At 43.8% G+C, this 16482-nt stretch overlaps 2 protein-coding genes across 4 annotated transcripts in view; one reads left to right on the forward strand and one right to left on the reverse strand.

The window, feature by feature from the left end:
• Positions 1–5880, reverse strand: part of ALG10 (ALG10 alpha-1,2-glucosyltransferase) — a 35940-nt gene extending 30060 nt beyond the window's left edge. The window contains exon 1 of the mRNA XM_068276308.1: positions 5592–5880. The gene's annotated coding sequence lies outside the window, so the exon portion shown is untranslated. The remainder of the gene's footprint in view (positions 1–5591) is intronic.
• Positions 5762–16482, forward strand: part of TPRKB (TP53RK binding protein) — a 32885-nt gene continuing 22164 nt past the window's right edge. Inside the window, exon 1 of one of the 3 annotated variants that reach the window (XM_068276310.1) lies at positions 5762–6049. The gene's annotated coding sequence lies outside the window, so the exon portion shown is untranslated. The remainder of the gene's footprint in view (positions 6050–16482) is intronic. The other 2 variants (XM_068276309.1, XM_068276311.1) reach the window with 2 other exon arrangements.

A 16482-nucleotide genomic window follows, 5' to 3' on the forward strand; every position in this document is an offset into this window, starting at 1 on the left:
GCAGCAAATCTTTTTTTTTTTATTTTTTTTTATTTTTTTCATGTAGCGAGACAAAGTCTCCCGCCGCCGGCGATCGGCGATCAGGAGATCCCGTTCAAAGAACGGGATCTCCTGGAGGGCTTCCCCCGTCGCCATGGCGACGGGGCGGGATGACGTCACCGACGTCATCGACGTCAAAGGGGATTCCTATCCACCCCATAGAGCTGCCTGGCACTAATTGGCCAGGCAGCGCACGGGGTCTGGGGGGGGGGGGGGGGGCGGCTGCTGCGCGACGGATAGCGGCGGCGATCGGGCACTGCACGCAGCTAGCAAAGTGCTAGCTGCGTGCAGCAAAAAAAAAATTATGCAAATCGGCCCAGCGGGGCCTGAGCGGTGCCTTCCGGCGGCATAGCTCCGCCAGGAAGGTTAATGATGGTGCTGTCCCTTTATCTATTGCCTCAAAGAGCAGGTCTAAAGCAACAATGAGCACCTGATTGAAGGTTAGCGGAATAGTAGCCAAAAGACAGCTTCAGTCCTCATTCACACCTAAAATCGAAAACACAAACACATGCGTTTGTGCGCTTTTTTCCCCCCTCCCGATGCTCCACTGCACGCTACGTTTCTTGTAAAAGCGCTTTTCTAGAGCAGTTTTGTAATTCACTCCCTGACGCAAGTCAGGAAGTGAACTCTTTGACCCGGAAAATAATAAATACGATGTATTTGTTCTCAAAGATGCAAACGCCGCATAAAGCGGTTTTGTGAGCGTTTATCGCTCTTCCTATACCTTCCATTATAGTAAAAACGCTCCAAAAATGGTACAGGCACCGATTTGCTGAACTCACAACGCATGAACCGCGCTGATATGAACCTTCTCGTAGAGATTCATTGCACCTGCGTTTTGTAGGCGATTTTAAAAATCTCCTGCGCTTGAAAAAAGGCCGAAAACGCTCCTAGTGTAAAGCCCTCACTTAGCACTCTTCAGCAGAAAAAAGAAAAAAAGTAAAAGTTCCATATTGTGCCACAGGTATGTGCAAGTGATTGCAACAATGCAGCTATTTTACTAACCTTTTAGGCTATGTTCACATTATAAATTGCAAGCACGATCAAAAGCGTGTTTGTGTGCAATTTTTTCAAGCAATTCCTGGCGTTTTCTGAGCATTGGGCGATTTTGTGTAAGCGCTTTTGATGAGCGATTGAGATTTGAACTCTTTGACCCGGAAAAGAATAAATACAATGTATTTATTCTTAAAAGCACTCGGGAAAATCGCAAAATCGCTTTAAAAAAATACACAAACGCTCATAGTATGAACAAGCCCTTAGAAATCCTTGCTGTGGTATCCTGGCTGTAATCCTGTAGTTCCTGTTCCTGGAGATCACAGTGCAATCTCACTGGACAGAAAGCTGTCCACTATCCTCCTCTGTCCCATCATCACCCACATTTGGCAGTCATGGAGCAGGCTCAAGCCAGTGTTTCCCTCTCAGCACACTCCTACCAAAAAGAAAAGTACCCCTCACAAATAGAGCCCAATACTATAAAAACTGATCCAAAAGCATAGGCCTGTCGGTCCTCATACTGTAGGACATATGGGGGTATTTTATGGATTTTAAATGTTTTGTGATTGTGTATTAATAAAGATTTTTCATACTTTGACATATGCTTTTGGATCAGTTTTTATAGTATTGGGCTCTATTTGTGAGGGGTACTTTTCTTTTTGGTAGGATTGTTATTAAACATACCCTATAATGGAGAACCATGAATAGTATTGGTATAGTGCTCACAGTTTAGGTTAAGTTGTCCCTCTCAGCACACATCATCTGACCTCACTCTGCTTAGTGATTAAGGGCTTGTTCATATCTAGGGCGTTTTCGGCCTTTTTTCAAGTGCAGGCGATTTTCAAAATCGCCCACAAAACGCTTGTGCAATGAATCCCTATGAGAAGGTTCATATCAGCATTTTGCCCACTTTGCGCTCCACAAAGTGGTGCCTGTACCATTTTGGGGGCAATTTTGCTGTAATGGAAGGTATAGGAAGAGCGCTAAACGCTCACAAAATCGCTTTATGGGGCGATTGCGTTTGTACTTTTATGAATAAATACATTGTATTTATTCATCTCCGGGTGAAAGAGTTCACTTCCTGACTGACGACAGGAAGTGAAAAAAACGGAATCGCTCTACAGAAGCGCTTTATATGTAAGCGTAGCGCGCAGTGGAGCGCTGGGAGGGGGAAAGAAAAAACGTGCAAAAAAAATTTAAAATTGCTTGCATTCGCGATTTTGATTTCAGATGTGAACAAAGCCTAACTGTTTGTAGCCGCACCCCAGCTCAGCTCAGCTGGGATCTCATATTGATAAGACTCTATGATAGCTGCTGCAGTGGCCACAGGGTTTCTCTATAAAAAGCAAGAGAGGGGTGGGAGTAACTGGACAACAAGAGCGCCTTTATACCTAGGAACACACATTCTGCTAAAATCTCCATGCTAAAGGGCCGATTGATGGCTGGCCATAAGCAAAACACTAAACGCAGCTAAAAATCACTCCGGTGTGAACCAGTCCTTATAGAGATCTCTGGTCACATGACTTTTCTTAAAAGACCACTATCACGAAAAACATTTTAAAAGTACATTTCTTCTAGAGTAAAATGCACTTTGAATTACCCTTTTCCTATGTTTCTGTCACTGAGGCCTGGTGCAAACCAAAAAACGCTAGCAGATCCGCAAAATGCTAGCAAATTTTGAAACGCTTTTTCTTCTTTTTCTGTAGCGTTTCAGCTAGCGTTTTGCGGTTTTGTGTAGCGGTTTTGGTGTAGTAGATTTAACATATTGTTACAGTAAGCTGTTACTGAACAGCTACTGTAACAAAAAACGCCTGGCAAACCGCTCTGAAGTACCGTTTCTCAGAGCGGTTTGCGTTTTTCCTATACTTAACATTGAGGCAGAAACGCATCCGCAATCCAAAATCTGCAGCAGCCCGGGAGTATGCGTTTCTGCAAAACGCCTCCCGCTCTGGTGTGCACCAGCCCATTGAAATACATTACCCTGGCGGATCTGCAGCCGCAAGCGGATCGCAAACCGCAGCAGAACCGCTCTGGTGTGCACTAGGCCTTACAGAAGATAGTAAAAAACTGACTGATCTGATAGATTTTGGACTAGTCCATCTCCTTATAGGGATTCTCAGGACAGTATTACCTTTATTTTTCCCTTACACAAGTAATTACTGGAAAGGATCTATACAAAGATTTCAGCAAGCTTCAAACTCATTTGCACACTATTTTGGCAGTTGCACTGAGCTACTGCAGTTCACTGAAGGCTCGTACACACGCTCAGAAAAACTGCCTAATTGTCGTCCAACTTTAGATTGTTGGACAACAATCAGGCGTGTGGACGTGTAAAAACGACTCGACGAGCGACTTATAAGAGGCGTTGCACCCGATCCAACTGTCGGATCTACGTTGGCTTACGGTCGTTTGATATTGTGCAGATGGTCCGTGTGTACAAGACGTCTGAACGACTGTTAAAGAGAAACTCCAACCTAGAATTGAACTTTATCCCAATCAATAGCTGATACCCCCCTTTTACATGAGAAATATAATGCTTTTCACAAACAGACCATCAGGGGGCGCTGTATGACTGATTTTGTGCTGAAACCCCTCCCACAAGAAGCTCTGAGTACCGCGGTACTCTGGGCAAACTGCCACAATGTAACAATGTTTACAGACAGGAATTCGCTGTTTATAGCTGTCTCTAACAGCCAAAACAGCTAGGAGCAGCTACATAACCTGCCCACAGTAAAAATGTCACCATGTAATAAATGTCAGAATGTAAATCGGGGAGAGGAAAGATTTTACAATGTGCAAACACTGACTAAATCATTTATATATAATTATGGTAAAAAATGAAGCACTTTTTTACTACATTATTTTCACTGAAATTCCTCTTTAAAGGTCAACTTGTTTTTAATGTGTAATCCGTTGTTCCTCTATCGTGCGCAGTAAGTAAATCAGTGGGTCGTTTATCTACCTGGACGTATAAACATACAGGTCATGCGGTTCGTCAGGTTGTGTGTGCGGTCATGTGCATGTTGTGCACAAGTTAATAAGCAGGTATATAAAGCAGGTACTCCATCCAGTTCTGGGTGCTTGATGTGGTGACAAGGCAGTGTCACTGATAATCACAACATGGTAGATTACATCAGCACACCAGTCACAAGTGCCTTGAGAAAGGGGGACCCTGCGTGGCCCCCAAAACAATTGTCGGATTATTTATGTAGAAATAATGCACAATAAAATGTGCATTGCATCTTACCTTGTTACTGGTGTGCTGATGTACTCCACCATGTTGTGCACAAGTTGGACGTGTCTACCTAGCTTAAAGGATGTCCAGGGGGAAAAAATCCACTAATCTGGGGCTTCCTCCAGTCACTGACAGCTGTCCTGTGCCCTCGCCGTAGCTCCAGTGGCCTGCGCAGCACAGTCCTGATGACGTCAGCCGTGTAGAACAGAAGAAGCCAACCTGGCGAGGTTGGCTTCTGCAGCAGAGAAGACCTGGAGCCACTGGAGCTGCGGCGAGGAGAGCACAGGATGGCTGCCAGGGGCTGGAGGAAGCCCCAGGTAAGTGGATTTTTGTTTTCTCCCTGGGTGTATCCTTTAAGGGTCTGCAACGCAGCCAAAAAGTCACAACGTGTTATAGCAGAAAAAAAAATTAACATGACTTCAAGTGCACTTCTGTGATTAATACGGAAGTCACAGAGTAACGCACTGCAGCTTGTGCATTACTTCTGCAATGCATGGAGCACATTTGACACACCGGCAGGCAGTGTGTCATGTCTCACTGACTTAGTAGTACATTGAAATAATGCACTTCTGCATGCATTTTTGTGTAAACACAGCGCAGGCCCAATCATCGTCAGAAAATAGGATAAGCCCCACAATGCACAGGAACAGAGAGCAATGCAAATGGCACGCATTATGTTGAAAACGCACAACCATCTGTGTTGGATGTGAAAGAGGCCAAGGGTGAATTCACACTGTGAGCATTGCGGTATGTGAACACACTAACCATACAACTGTATGGGCATGTTCACATGCAGGCATTGTGACAGACCGCGTTATCCAAGCACTTTTTCTATATTGTGTTTGTGGATAATTTGCGCGATAACAAGCACATTACCATACCAATTGCTCATATTGTTAAAAAAAAATAATGTGCACACTGCAGATGAGTTATGCACTGCTGTGTATAGTGTGAACTTAGCCAGAGAATAATTCTCACCACCACACTGCTCTGGGTGTTTGAATTTGTGATAAAAGAAAAACATGAACACAATACCTTACTGTATTGTCATTGTACAAAAGCAGAAATGTAGTATGCATATTTTGACTTATAAAAAAACAAACAAAATAAAGCACATACTTTAATTTATCCAGTAAACCAGAAGCTGTCAACTAGTGAACTGCAGATACAAGTGCAATGTAGAGCAGCACTGTAACCTTAGCATGAAATGACGCTAGGCGGGTGGCATTATACAAGGGGCACTGGAGAGTGTGCTGCTGTGTGACAGCTGCCCTTAGCTTGCAGTGTATTGCTATTATGGCTATGGAGGAATGGCAGCCCTCACCTCTAATCTTCAGGCACTGCAGTGTATATCGCAGATGATGGTCTCCGGACAGCCACGGCTGCAGCGTCACTCAATAGTACATGTGATAATCGCACAGCTGTGTATATGACATACACACTGCGCTCTCGCCGCCTTTCCTTGAACTCCAGGAAGTGTGCAGTGTGCACCAAGCAGCGAGTACCGGGCGGAAACAGAGACGGCGTATGAAGACCTGACCCCCAGCTAGCAGCAGGCAAGCTGCCGAGGCGTTTAGCAGTCGGGGGACCGAGCTGGAGATGCACTGACCGCTGACCTCGTGTGTTCTGCTGCTGATCAGCATACTGCTGAGTATGTTGAGTAGCAGGTGGGCAGGCGGGATTACTGAGATTTCTGCTGTTCAGATGACCAGATTGCTGCCAAGCTAATGCTTCTCTGGATCATTCAGCTTTTGCCTGTATACGGTAAAGATTAAAGATTGGGTGAGTGGGGGATGCTAAAACCGCTGTATATATATGTGTATGTATATATATATATATATATACAATTTTTTTCCCCCCAGGAGATTCCAATAGGCTTATGCCACTGCATCCTTATGTTTAGTGGCATAAGTGTGGTGGGGGTGGTATTCAATCAATATTTTAAAACCGCCCCAAAGGATTATAACAAAGTGGGACAGCTGGACAATGGAAAGACATGGATTATGATGTGGAACATAGGCTACTTACATGTTATGCACGCAACGTGCAGATTTTTCATCCTGAAAAACATTTGCAACAGTTGTCAAAAAATTGTATTGCGCATTAAACGTGTGATGTACAGCATACAGTACATAAAAGTTAGTGTTGGGCGAACATCTAGATGTTCGGGTTCGGGCCGAACATGGCCGCGATGTTCGGGTGTTCGAGCCGAACTCCGAACATAATGGAAGTCAATGGGGACCCGAACTTTCGTGCTTTGTAAAGCCTCCTTACATGCTACATACCCCAAATTTACAGGGTATGTGCACCTTGGGAGTTGGTACAAGAGGAAAAATTTGCCACTGCTGAGCAATTGCCCTTTGAAAAGATGTGAGATTTTGGAAAGTGAAATAGGGAGGCAATGAAAGCCTATGGGGGATTTTACCAATTTTGGACTCCTGTAACTCTGGTTTGCAGAGATGTAGGGACCCCATCTTTGGAATCCAAGTCTAACAATATGTCTTCTACCTGCATGAGACATTTCGTGAAATTCAGACGTTGCTAACGGCCATGGCTGAGATTTATGTACGTCAGCATAACTACCATTGAAATTGCCCAAATAAACAGGTTTTTGTGACCCTAGGCTATGACCTCTTTGGCCTAGGGGCCCGAAACTCACCAGTCATGTTCCCCCTAAGGGTCCCTACAATGCTAGAAAATTTGCCACTGCTGAGCAATTGCCCTTTGAAAAGATGTGAGATTTTGGAACTGTAAATAGGAGGCCCAATGAAAGCCTATGGGGGATTTTACCAAATTTGGAGCCCTGTAACTCTGGTTTGCAGAGATGTAGGGAACCCATCTTTGGAGCCCAAGTCTAACAATATATCTTCTACCTGCATGAGACATTTCGTGAGATTCAGACGTTGCTAACGGCCATTGCTGCGATTTATGTACGTCAGACTCGCCACCATTGAAATTGCCCAAATAAACAGGTTTTTGTGACCCTAGGCTATGACCTCTTCGGCCTAGGACTGCATTGAACGCGACCCACGCATTGTGCGCATTCTGGACAACACCAATTACTGTTTATTGTTTATTGAACCTCTCATCTGTATTACATTTATGACTGCATGGCGACAAAATGCAAATTGCTATCCGCACGCTTCTTGTCCTCATGCAAGGCCTGGGTTGTTGTGTCTCAAAGCGTGGCCTTCTCCTCCTGCGCCGCCCTCCTCCTGTTCCATCACGTGTGCTGCTGCTGGGTTAGCGTTACCGGTCCCTTTTCCTGGAACCTCTTATCTGTATTACATTTATGACTGCATGGCGGCAAAATGCATGTTACCTGTGCAAAGAAAACCAGACATTTCCCGCATTTAAAAGACAGTTTTCCCTTTGAAACTTTAAAATCGATTTTCTCAAAAACTATAAGCTCTTTTTGCTAAAAAAATTTTTCCTCTTGTACCCACTCCCAAGGTGCACATACCCTGTAAATTTGGGGTATGTAGCATGTAAGGAGGCTTTACAAAGCACGAAAGTTCGGGTCCCCATTGACTTCCATTATGTTCGGAGTTCGGCTCGAACACCCGAACATCGCGACCATGTTCGGCCCGAACCCGAACATCTAGATGTTCGCCCAACACTACACGTGACCTGTTCGGCCAATCACAGCGCTAGCCGAACGTTCGGGGAACGTTCGGCCATGCGCTCTTAGTTCGGCCATATGGCCGAACAGTTTGGCCGAACACCATCAGATGTTCGGCCGAACTCGAACATCACCCGAACAGGGTGATGTTCTGCAGAACCCGAACAGTGGCGAACACTGTTCGCCCAACACTAATAAAAGTATGCTACTACACTGCAGCACCTGTTACACTGTGTCCGTTGGGCTCTATCACAATGGACAATATAGCAATGCAGTGCATTGATATTTCTATTTACACTGAATGAAATTGTTCCAATGGAGTAATGCACAGTATGCTATGCGTTAACCAAGGCACACATGCATTGTTCACATTATAAATCACAAGTGCTGAGCGATTTTGTTAGAGCTTTTCGAAGCGCTTTCAGAGCGATTTGCTCTTAGAAAGGCACTTTTTCTTTTGTGTAGTGTTTTTTATTTTTTTTCACTTCCTGACGTAAGTCAGGAAGTGAACTCTTTGCCCCGCAAATGATTAAAAGCGCTCGGGAAATCACTTTTCAAAGCACTTAGCGATTGCCCTATCCCTTTGAATTGCAGATGCTCTGAAAATGGTGCAGGAGCCGTGTTTGCACTTGGATAGAAAGCTCATCGCTTATGTGAGAACATTCACATAAGCTAACATTACACAAGCGCTTTTGTCAGCGTTAAAATAAAAATGAAACTGCTCCTAATGTGAACAAGCCCTCACAGTGTCAATGAAGTATGCTTATGTTATCCTGTATGCTCCACCATATAGTCGCATCTCACATTCAAAGAGCGCTCTTTTTCGGCACTGTGGCATGAGATTGTATTACAACGCAACATGCGTGTGAAAGCATCCTAATAGTGCATGTTATCAGATAACGTACAGCATACTGTTCGTCATTTTGGTGGAATTTGCTGCACCGCACCATTAATTTGCAGATGTGAATGCACTATTGCAATATACTTGCACTGTAATGGATGCAATGTGAAAATACCCTAAGGACTAGTTCACAGTGCTCTGTTACGTTGCAGAACTCACTGGCCATACAATTCTATGGGCCTTTTTACAGTACTGCGTTGTAACGGATCACGTTATTCTAATTTGCTGCATGCAGGCTTTTTATTAAAGTCTATGTCCAGTCTCCATTGCAGTTCACATACATTTTAACGCATGTTATGCAACTGACCACTGTGAACCTAGCCTAAGGCCAGAAGCCCACTGGTAGCGCTTTGTAAGCATGAGTGATTTGAAAAAGCTCTTGGTAATGCAATGTTATGGGGGATTTTTATAAAATCGCATCACTCAAGTGGGATCACACTCATAGCATTACATTAGCTAGAGCTTTTCAAATCACAAAGTGCTCAGAAAAGCTCTCCTAGTGGGTTTCTAGCCTAAGGGTGCTTTCACACTATGTTCATCTCATTGCAAAGGACAATATCATCACATTACACTGCAGTGCATGATATTCCTATGGGGCTATTGCATTGATTGCAATGTGGCATGTTCCGTTGTGGTAATGCATAGCAATCAGTGCATTTACAGTGCATCATGCACGTTTACAGTTGCAGTGAGGCATACTTTCAGGCTGCTTTCACAGTGGGACGTTACAGGCGCACGTTAGAGCAGCCTGTAACGTACCCCCACCGCACAGCAATGAAAAATCAATGGGCTGTTCACAGTGCCCACGTTGCGTTACACAGTAACGCTTTACGTCAAGACAACGTACTGCATGCAGTACTTTATACGCGGCTAAGCCGCGTTAGACTGTTTGCACATGCTCAGTACGGGTGTTTTTTTTTTATTTTAGGGGTGAGGAGAGGCCGCTACGTAGCCAGGCACATGGCTACTTGGCATTCACTGCACTTGCAGTGTTTACTCTTTGGAGCGGCCGCTGATTGGCTGGCGGGACCACGTGATGCGGAGAGCTCCGCTCACGTGGTCTCCGCAGCGCCTCCGACAGAGCAGACGCACCAAGAGCTGCTTGTAAGGCGGCTCTTGGTAGCGTCCTGCTCCAACACCACCAGGCGTTGCGTTAGGGGCACGTTATGTGCCCTATAACGTCCCCTAAACGCAACGTCCTGGTGTGTAAGTAGCCTCAGTGTACTGTATGGTTGCAACACTGCCACGTAATGCGACTTTTCGTCTGTGTTGCAATCTTAACTCGTTGCGGGTACCCTTTTTGAAACATTTTTTGTTTATCCGGATGTTATCAGTGGGGCAGTTTAGCGAGACCGGAGTGCAGAGTAGAGCTTGTGCAGTGATTTCCTATTAGTGTTCACATATGAGCGATTTGATTTTCAGCAAATTGCGAACGCGCTACATGTACCATTTTCTAAGCGCTTTTCCTATAATGGAAGGTATAGGAAAAGCACAAAATGCTTGAAAAAGAGCTTTGTGTAGCGATTTTCCTGAGCGCTTTTAAGAATAAATACATTGTATTTATTATTTTCTGGGTCAATGAGTTTACTTCCTGACTAACATCAGGAAGTGATAATCTCAATCGCTTAGCAAAAGCTCTTAGAAAAGTGCGTTTCTAAGCTCAAAGCGTAGGAAAAACACTTTGAAAAAAACTAAATAAAAAAAAAAAAGCTTGGGATAGCGCTGGAGATTTATAATGTGAACAAGGCCTCATACCGATTCCTGAAGCCAGCAGTAGAGAGGGTTTCAGGCTTCCGTCTTCTTCCACGTCATGTGACTACATGACGCGTCATGTGTAGTGAGTACGGTTTGCTGCAAGGAAACTATAAGAAGTCCCTCATATTACATAGAAGTGGTAAGCTTGTACAATCAAGATTATACCATTAGTGGGCCCGTTTAGGGAGACATCTGATCACTGTCAGAGGTTCTTACAAGGGATGCTGATATCAAGCTAATGCTAATTTTATACTAATTTTGTGCCAATTTATGCAGATTGAAATGGATCAAATAAATGCTGCTGCGAACGTGTTGCTAGGATACCAAAAGATCTGCGCACCAGATTTGTTTGGCAAAAAATGGCCATGGTCATGATAGCTTGTGAGCGTGGGCAAATAATGTTTGTGATCCTAGCAGTGGTGTAACCATAAATCAAGGTTCGCTCTAAGTATAATGTATCAACATAATTAGGCGTCGTGTCACCTTAAACAACATGCACAGGCAGCATATCTCAGAAAACAACTTAATTAAGCAGTGTATTCCCCCAAAACAGCATATAATTAGGCAAAGTGTGCCAAACATAATTAGGCAGTGTGTCCCTGAAACATGATGAGGCATTGTGCTCTACAAGAACATAATTGGGCAGCTGCTAGGCGTACCTAAAATTAATCCATCAGGAAATTTTGGCGCAGGTTGAGGCCGCAAAAATGTCTCACCCTGCTCCTGCTAAATTCCTGGTGGCATTAATGACTATTCCTCCTCCAGGTGGCCATGGACCCAGGGGGAAAGACAAAATTAGTCTGCCAGCTATAGCTGGTGGCTGAATTACGCTGTTTTTGCAGTAATTTGGGCTCCGTCTTTTCACGGTGCCCAAATTGCTGTCTGAGCACCACTTTGGACATAATTCCTATTATGGCCTATGGCTACGCCGAAATCTCCTGCGCTGCTTTTACTCTCTTCATCTGAAAGGGGGTTTAGGGTACATAGGTAGGGATTATATAGCAATGCAGAGTTAGAATGACATTTCATCAGATGTCTGCTGCCATGGTAAATGGTGCTGTCATGATTTTGATTGTAGTTTGAGAGCCATACCTACACAGTCTATTCTATTGAGCTGAACTCCCCATCAGATAGAAATCTTTGCAAGATGTTGTACACAAAGATGCTGTGCACATGCAAAAGATCTGTTCCTGCAAAAGATCCGTTCCTGCAAAATGCATTCATAGTCTATATCTGCATATCCTCATACACACCTTGTTTAACAGACATTCATCTGCGGATCAGATCCACCAGGATGGATCTTCAGATCTGCAGATGAATGTCTGTTAAACAAGGTGTGTATGAGGATCTGCAGATATCATAGACTATGAATGCATTTTGGAGGAACGGATCTTTTGCAGGAGCAGATCTTTTGCATATACTGATCTTTTAAATGTGTACAGCATCTTTGTGTGCAGCATCTTGCAAAGATTTCTGTCTGATAGGGAGTTCAGCTCCATAGAATAGACTGTGTAGGTATGGCTCTCATACTACATGGAAGGGGGTAAAATTGGTCTGGGATCTTTCATTTTCCAAAGACTATGGTCTGATGTGTGTATGCACCCTTAGAATGGCAGACTTGGCATGTTAAAAGGAGGGCGATGCTTGAAATCATTGATCTTTCATTGTTAGCTATGGTGACCAGCAAAGAAACGCATGCAGCCATCATTGCGTGGCATCAAAATGGCTTTGCAGGTAAGGATATTGTGGCTACTAAGATTGCACCTAAATCAACAATTTATAGGATCATCAAGAACTTCAAGAAAAGAGGTTCAATTATTGTTAAGAAGGCTTCAGGGCGTCCAAGAAAGCCCAGCAAGCTCCAGGACTGTCTCCTAAAGAGGATTCAGCTGTGGGATCGGAGTGCAACCAGTGCAGAGGTTGCTCAGGAATGGCAGCAGGCAGGTGTGAGCGCATCTGCACGCACAGTGAGGCGAAGAACTTTTGGAAGATGGCCTGGTGTCAAGAAGGGCAGCAAAGAAGCCACTTCTCTCCCCAAAAAACATCAGGGACAGATTGATCTTCTGCAGAAAGTATGGGTAATGGACTGCTGAGGACTAGGGTAAAGTCATATTCTCAGATGAAGCCCCTTTCCGATTGTTTGGTGCATCTGGAAAAAGGCTTGTCAGAAGAAAAGGTGAGCGCTTCCATTATTAAAGGGGAACTTCAGCCTAAACAAACATATTGTCATAAAGTTACACTAGTTATGTTAATTAGAATAGATAGGTAATATAATCTCTTACCCACCCAGTTTTAAAAGAACAGGCAAATGTTTGTGATTCATGGGGGCTGCCATCTTTGTCATGGGGGCAGCCATCTTTTTGGTTGAAAGGAGGTGACAAGGAGCCGGAGACACAGTTCCAACTGTCCTGTGTCCTGAGCACCCCTCCCAGCTGCGCACTCTAGGCTTCAAATGTCAAATTCAAAATGTAAAATAAAAAAATTGCACCAAAACAGCAGAACAAGAACAACATCATCAGAAATCCCATCATGCTTTGCACAGCCATAGGGGAAAAATGCCCGGGCAGTTTTCTTCTGTGCAGCTAAAAATGAGGCTTGTATAAGAGAAAAAAGGTTCTGATGCTGTGAAACTGTTAAAGAAACACCAAGCCTTTCCAGTGCTGCTGAGTCAATTTTTAGTCTGGAGGTTTACTTTAAGGTGCCCATACACTCGTCAGATTGGCAGCAGATAGATAAGAAATGCATCTGATGATCTATCTGATGCGTTTTTAGAACATTTTTTACCAGGATAGAATTCCAATAGATTTCAGTTTGAAATCTATTGAAATTCGATCTGATGGCATTTTTTTGCCATCAGATTTCCATTAAGGCCAATGCAAACTGATAAGCAATCTCATCAGATCGACCTAAATTTTCCACCCTGCAAGTTCGATGGAAATCCATCGAAATCGATCGAAATCGGCCGTCGATCGGCCAACCGATTTGCAATCGATCGATCGGGATCGATCGGTCGGCCAGAAAATCGGCTGAGTGTATGGGCTGTGTATAGTCCTGTGTCTTGCTAACAGTAAAGCATCCTGAGACCATTCATGTGTGGGGTTGCTTCTAATCCAAGGGAATGGGCTCACTCACAATTTTGCTAAAAAACACAGCCATGAATAAAGAATGGTACCAAAACACCCTCCAACAGCAACTTCTTCCAACAATCCAACAACAGTTTGGTGAAGAACAATGCATTTTCCAGCACAATGGAGCTTCGTATCATAAGGCAAAAGTGATAACTAAGTGGCTCGGGGACCAAAACATTGACATTTTGGGTCCATGGCCTGGAAACTCCCCAGATCTTAATCCCATTGAGAACTTGTGGTCATTCCTCCAAAAGGCGGGTGGACAAACAAAAACCAACTAATGCTGAGAAGTGATTATCAAAGAATGGGTTGCTATCAGTCAGGATTTGGCCCAGAAGTTGATTGATTGAGGTCCTGAAAAAGAAGGGCCAACACTGCAAATACTGACTCTTTGCATAAATTTCATGTAATTGTCGATAAAAGTCTTTGAAACGTATGAAGTGTTTATAATTATATTTCAGTACATCACATAAACAATTGAAACAAATATCTAAAAGCAGTTTAGCAGAAAACTTTGTGAAAACTAATATTTTTGACAGTCTCAAAACTTTTGCCCAGGACTGTAACCTCCGCCTGGCTGCAGTGACGCATCAGTGGCCTCCGAGGCTCGGTGTGGACGGGTGCACAATCCTCCACGTGCATTTTGCGTCCATGCAGCTCCAGTAGGTTCATGCAGACATACTCCATCTGGGGTTGCTGGGCGACGGGGGCACTTGCTATATTGACTCGCTCATCACTAGAAGCAGGCTCTGTGTTCATTGGCTGGCCACTGTTGGGAGATCTCCTGATTGGTGCAAGTGCAGTATAAAAGTCTAGTTGGCACATTTAATTGCCTGTAATAGCATTAAGCCGATAGAGCTAGCTGCTGGGCATTCCTTGCTATAGCTTACTCTGTGTCTGAATCCTTGCCTGAACCTGTACCTGTTTATTGACCATTGTATTGCCTGCTGCCTGGACCAACTCTTGCCTGTTTGACCACTCTTCTGTCTAATCCCTGTACCTGTCTGATTTTATGTGTATGACCTCTGGCTTTCTGACTACAAGATTGTTTACAGTTGTGATCTGACATCTGTACTTGCCTGAATCATAGCTTTGTGGGAACTGGTGGTACCATTGTCTTAAAGGCGTTCAGTCCCTATACCACGCGCATTAAGGCCTCAGTTTAACGATAGTCGGGCACACCATACTTGTCTCCCGTTCAAGTAGGGACACGCCACACATGGTGAAGATTACGGAGGTTGTTTGGGGTGTGGGGACTGTTATAAGGCGGTGCACAGTGGTAACCAGAAGAATGATCAATATCCATCAAAAACTAAAGCTTTACCTAATCTAATGCTAATCTGATGTGTTTGGTGGGTTTCAGAATGTAGTGGTAAAAGCTCTGTTTGTCAGTTTTCAGACATACTTATCTACCCTGGAAGTGACACATTCTATTCTTCATTGAATAAATTGGATACTGCAGCAGGAATCGCGTCAATGTACCAAAAACAGGCACAGCTGCTAGGGAAGTCACAATCTGCAACACACCTCCTTTTGGTGCCCAAAATATAAAAGTAGTGATCTGGAGAATTGAGGCCTGATTCACTATCTAGTGGTAATATTGCGTGCAGAGACAGTGCACTGAAATATTACCAATACTACTGCCAGCAGGGTACCGCGAGTTACAATATTAGGATAGGTTTCCACTTGTGCAAAAACGGGCCGATTCCCCGCCCATGAATTCAGATGAAATTTAGCAGACTAAAGCAGTTAACGTAGAGCACCCAAATTCGTGGGTGGGGAAAAATCTGACGGTCTGCAGCATAATCTCCCGTAACTTGTATGAATCCCATAACCGTGCATAGCGTGGCTAGAGGGATTTGGTTTCGAGACGCTTGACAGCTGTGCCGGCATCGCATCTCGCAAGGCGCATGCTGAGCACAGTGACCCGCGGTAGTCTAGAAACATGAGTGTTGCTACCGTAACATGCGTTAGTAACAACAACAATATTACTATGGTTAGTGCATCAGGCCCTTAGTCCCTTATACAGTTAACTTTTTCTTCTAGGAAACAACTTTTCATCTTCTGTTAAAAATAACATTTGAACACTTTGCAATTGAGAAAGTAGCAAAAAGTAGGTGAAAAAGTACTACCAAAATTATTTTGAGTATGTTCTTGCTGGCAGGTAGTTAAAAAGGTATTTTATTGATGAGGTGTGAAAACTCATCAAAGCCTTAGTGCATTATATTCCACCTACAAATGAAATTTGACTTTTTGATCAAAGTGACTTTGAAAGGACCACTACTGCGAAAAAATGTAAAATACATGTTAACACCTACAGATAAGAAGTACATTTCTCCAAGAGTAAAATGAGCTATAAATTGCTTTTCTTCTATGCTGTCACTAATACAGTAGGTAGTAGAAATCTGACAGAACCGACAGGTTTTAGGCTAGTCCATCTCTTCATAGGGGATTCTCAGCATGGCCTTTAGTCCTTATAAAGACAGTCTCTGAAAAGGATCTATACAAAGATGCTGGCCAGCCTCCCTGCTCGCCAGGGCTGTGGAGTCGGTCCAAAAATCCACCGACTCCGACTCCTCAGTTTAGGATTCCACCGACTCCACGACTCCGACTCCTCTAATTTGCATATTAAAATTTTGTTGATTAAAAGTATGTAACATGAAATTCGTTACTCTAAACTGCCAACGCTTAGGAATTTTACAAGACAACTGAAGTGAGAAGGATATGTAGACTACTATATTTATTCCCTTTAGACTAAAACTAGTCCTTGGTAAGAGTACTTGTAAAAGGTACAAACTGGAACAAAGAA

This window comes from Hyperolius riggenbachi, chromosome 3, assembly GCF_040937935.1.
Source record: "Hyperolius riggenbachi isolate aHypRig1 chromosome 3, aHypRig1.pri, whole genome shotgun sequence".
NCBI classification, from domain to species: Eukaryota; Metazoa; Chordata; class Amphibia; order Anura; family Hyperoliidae; genus Hyperolius; species Hyperolius riggenbachi.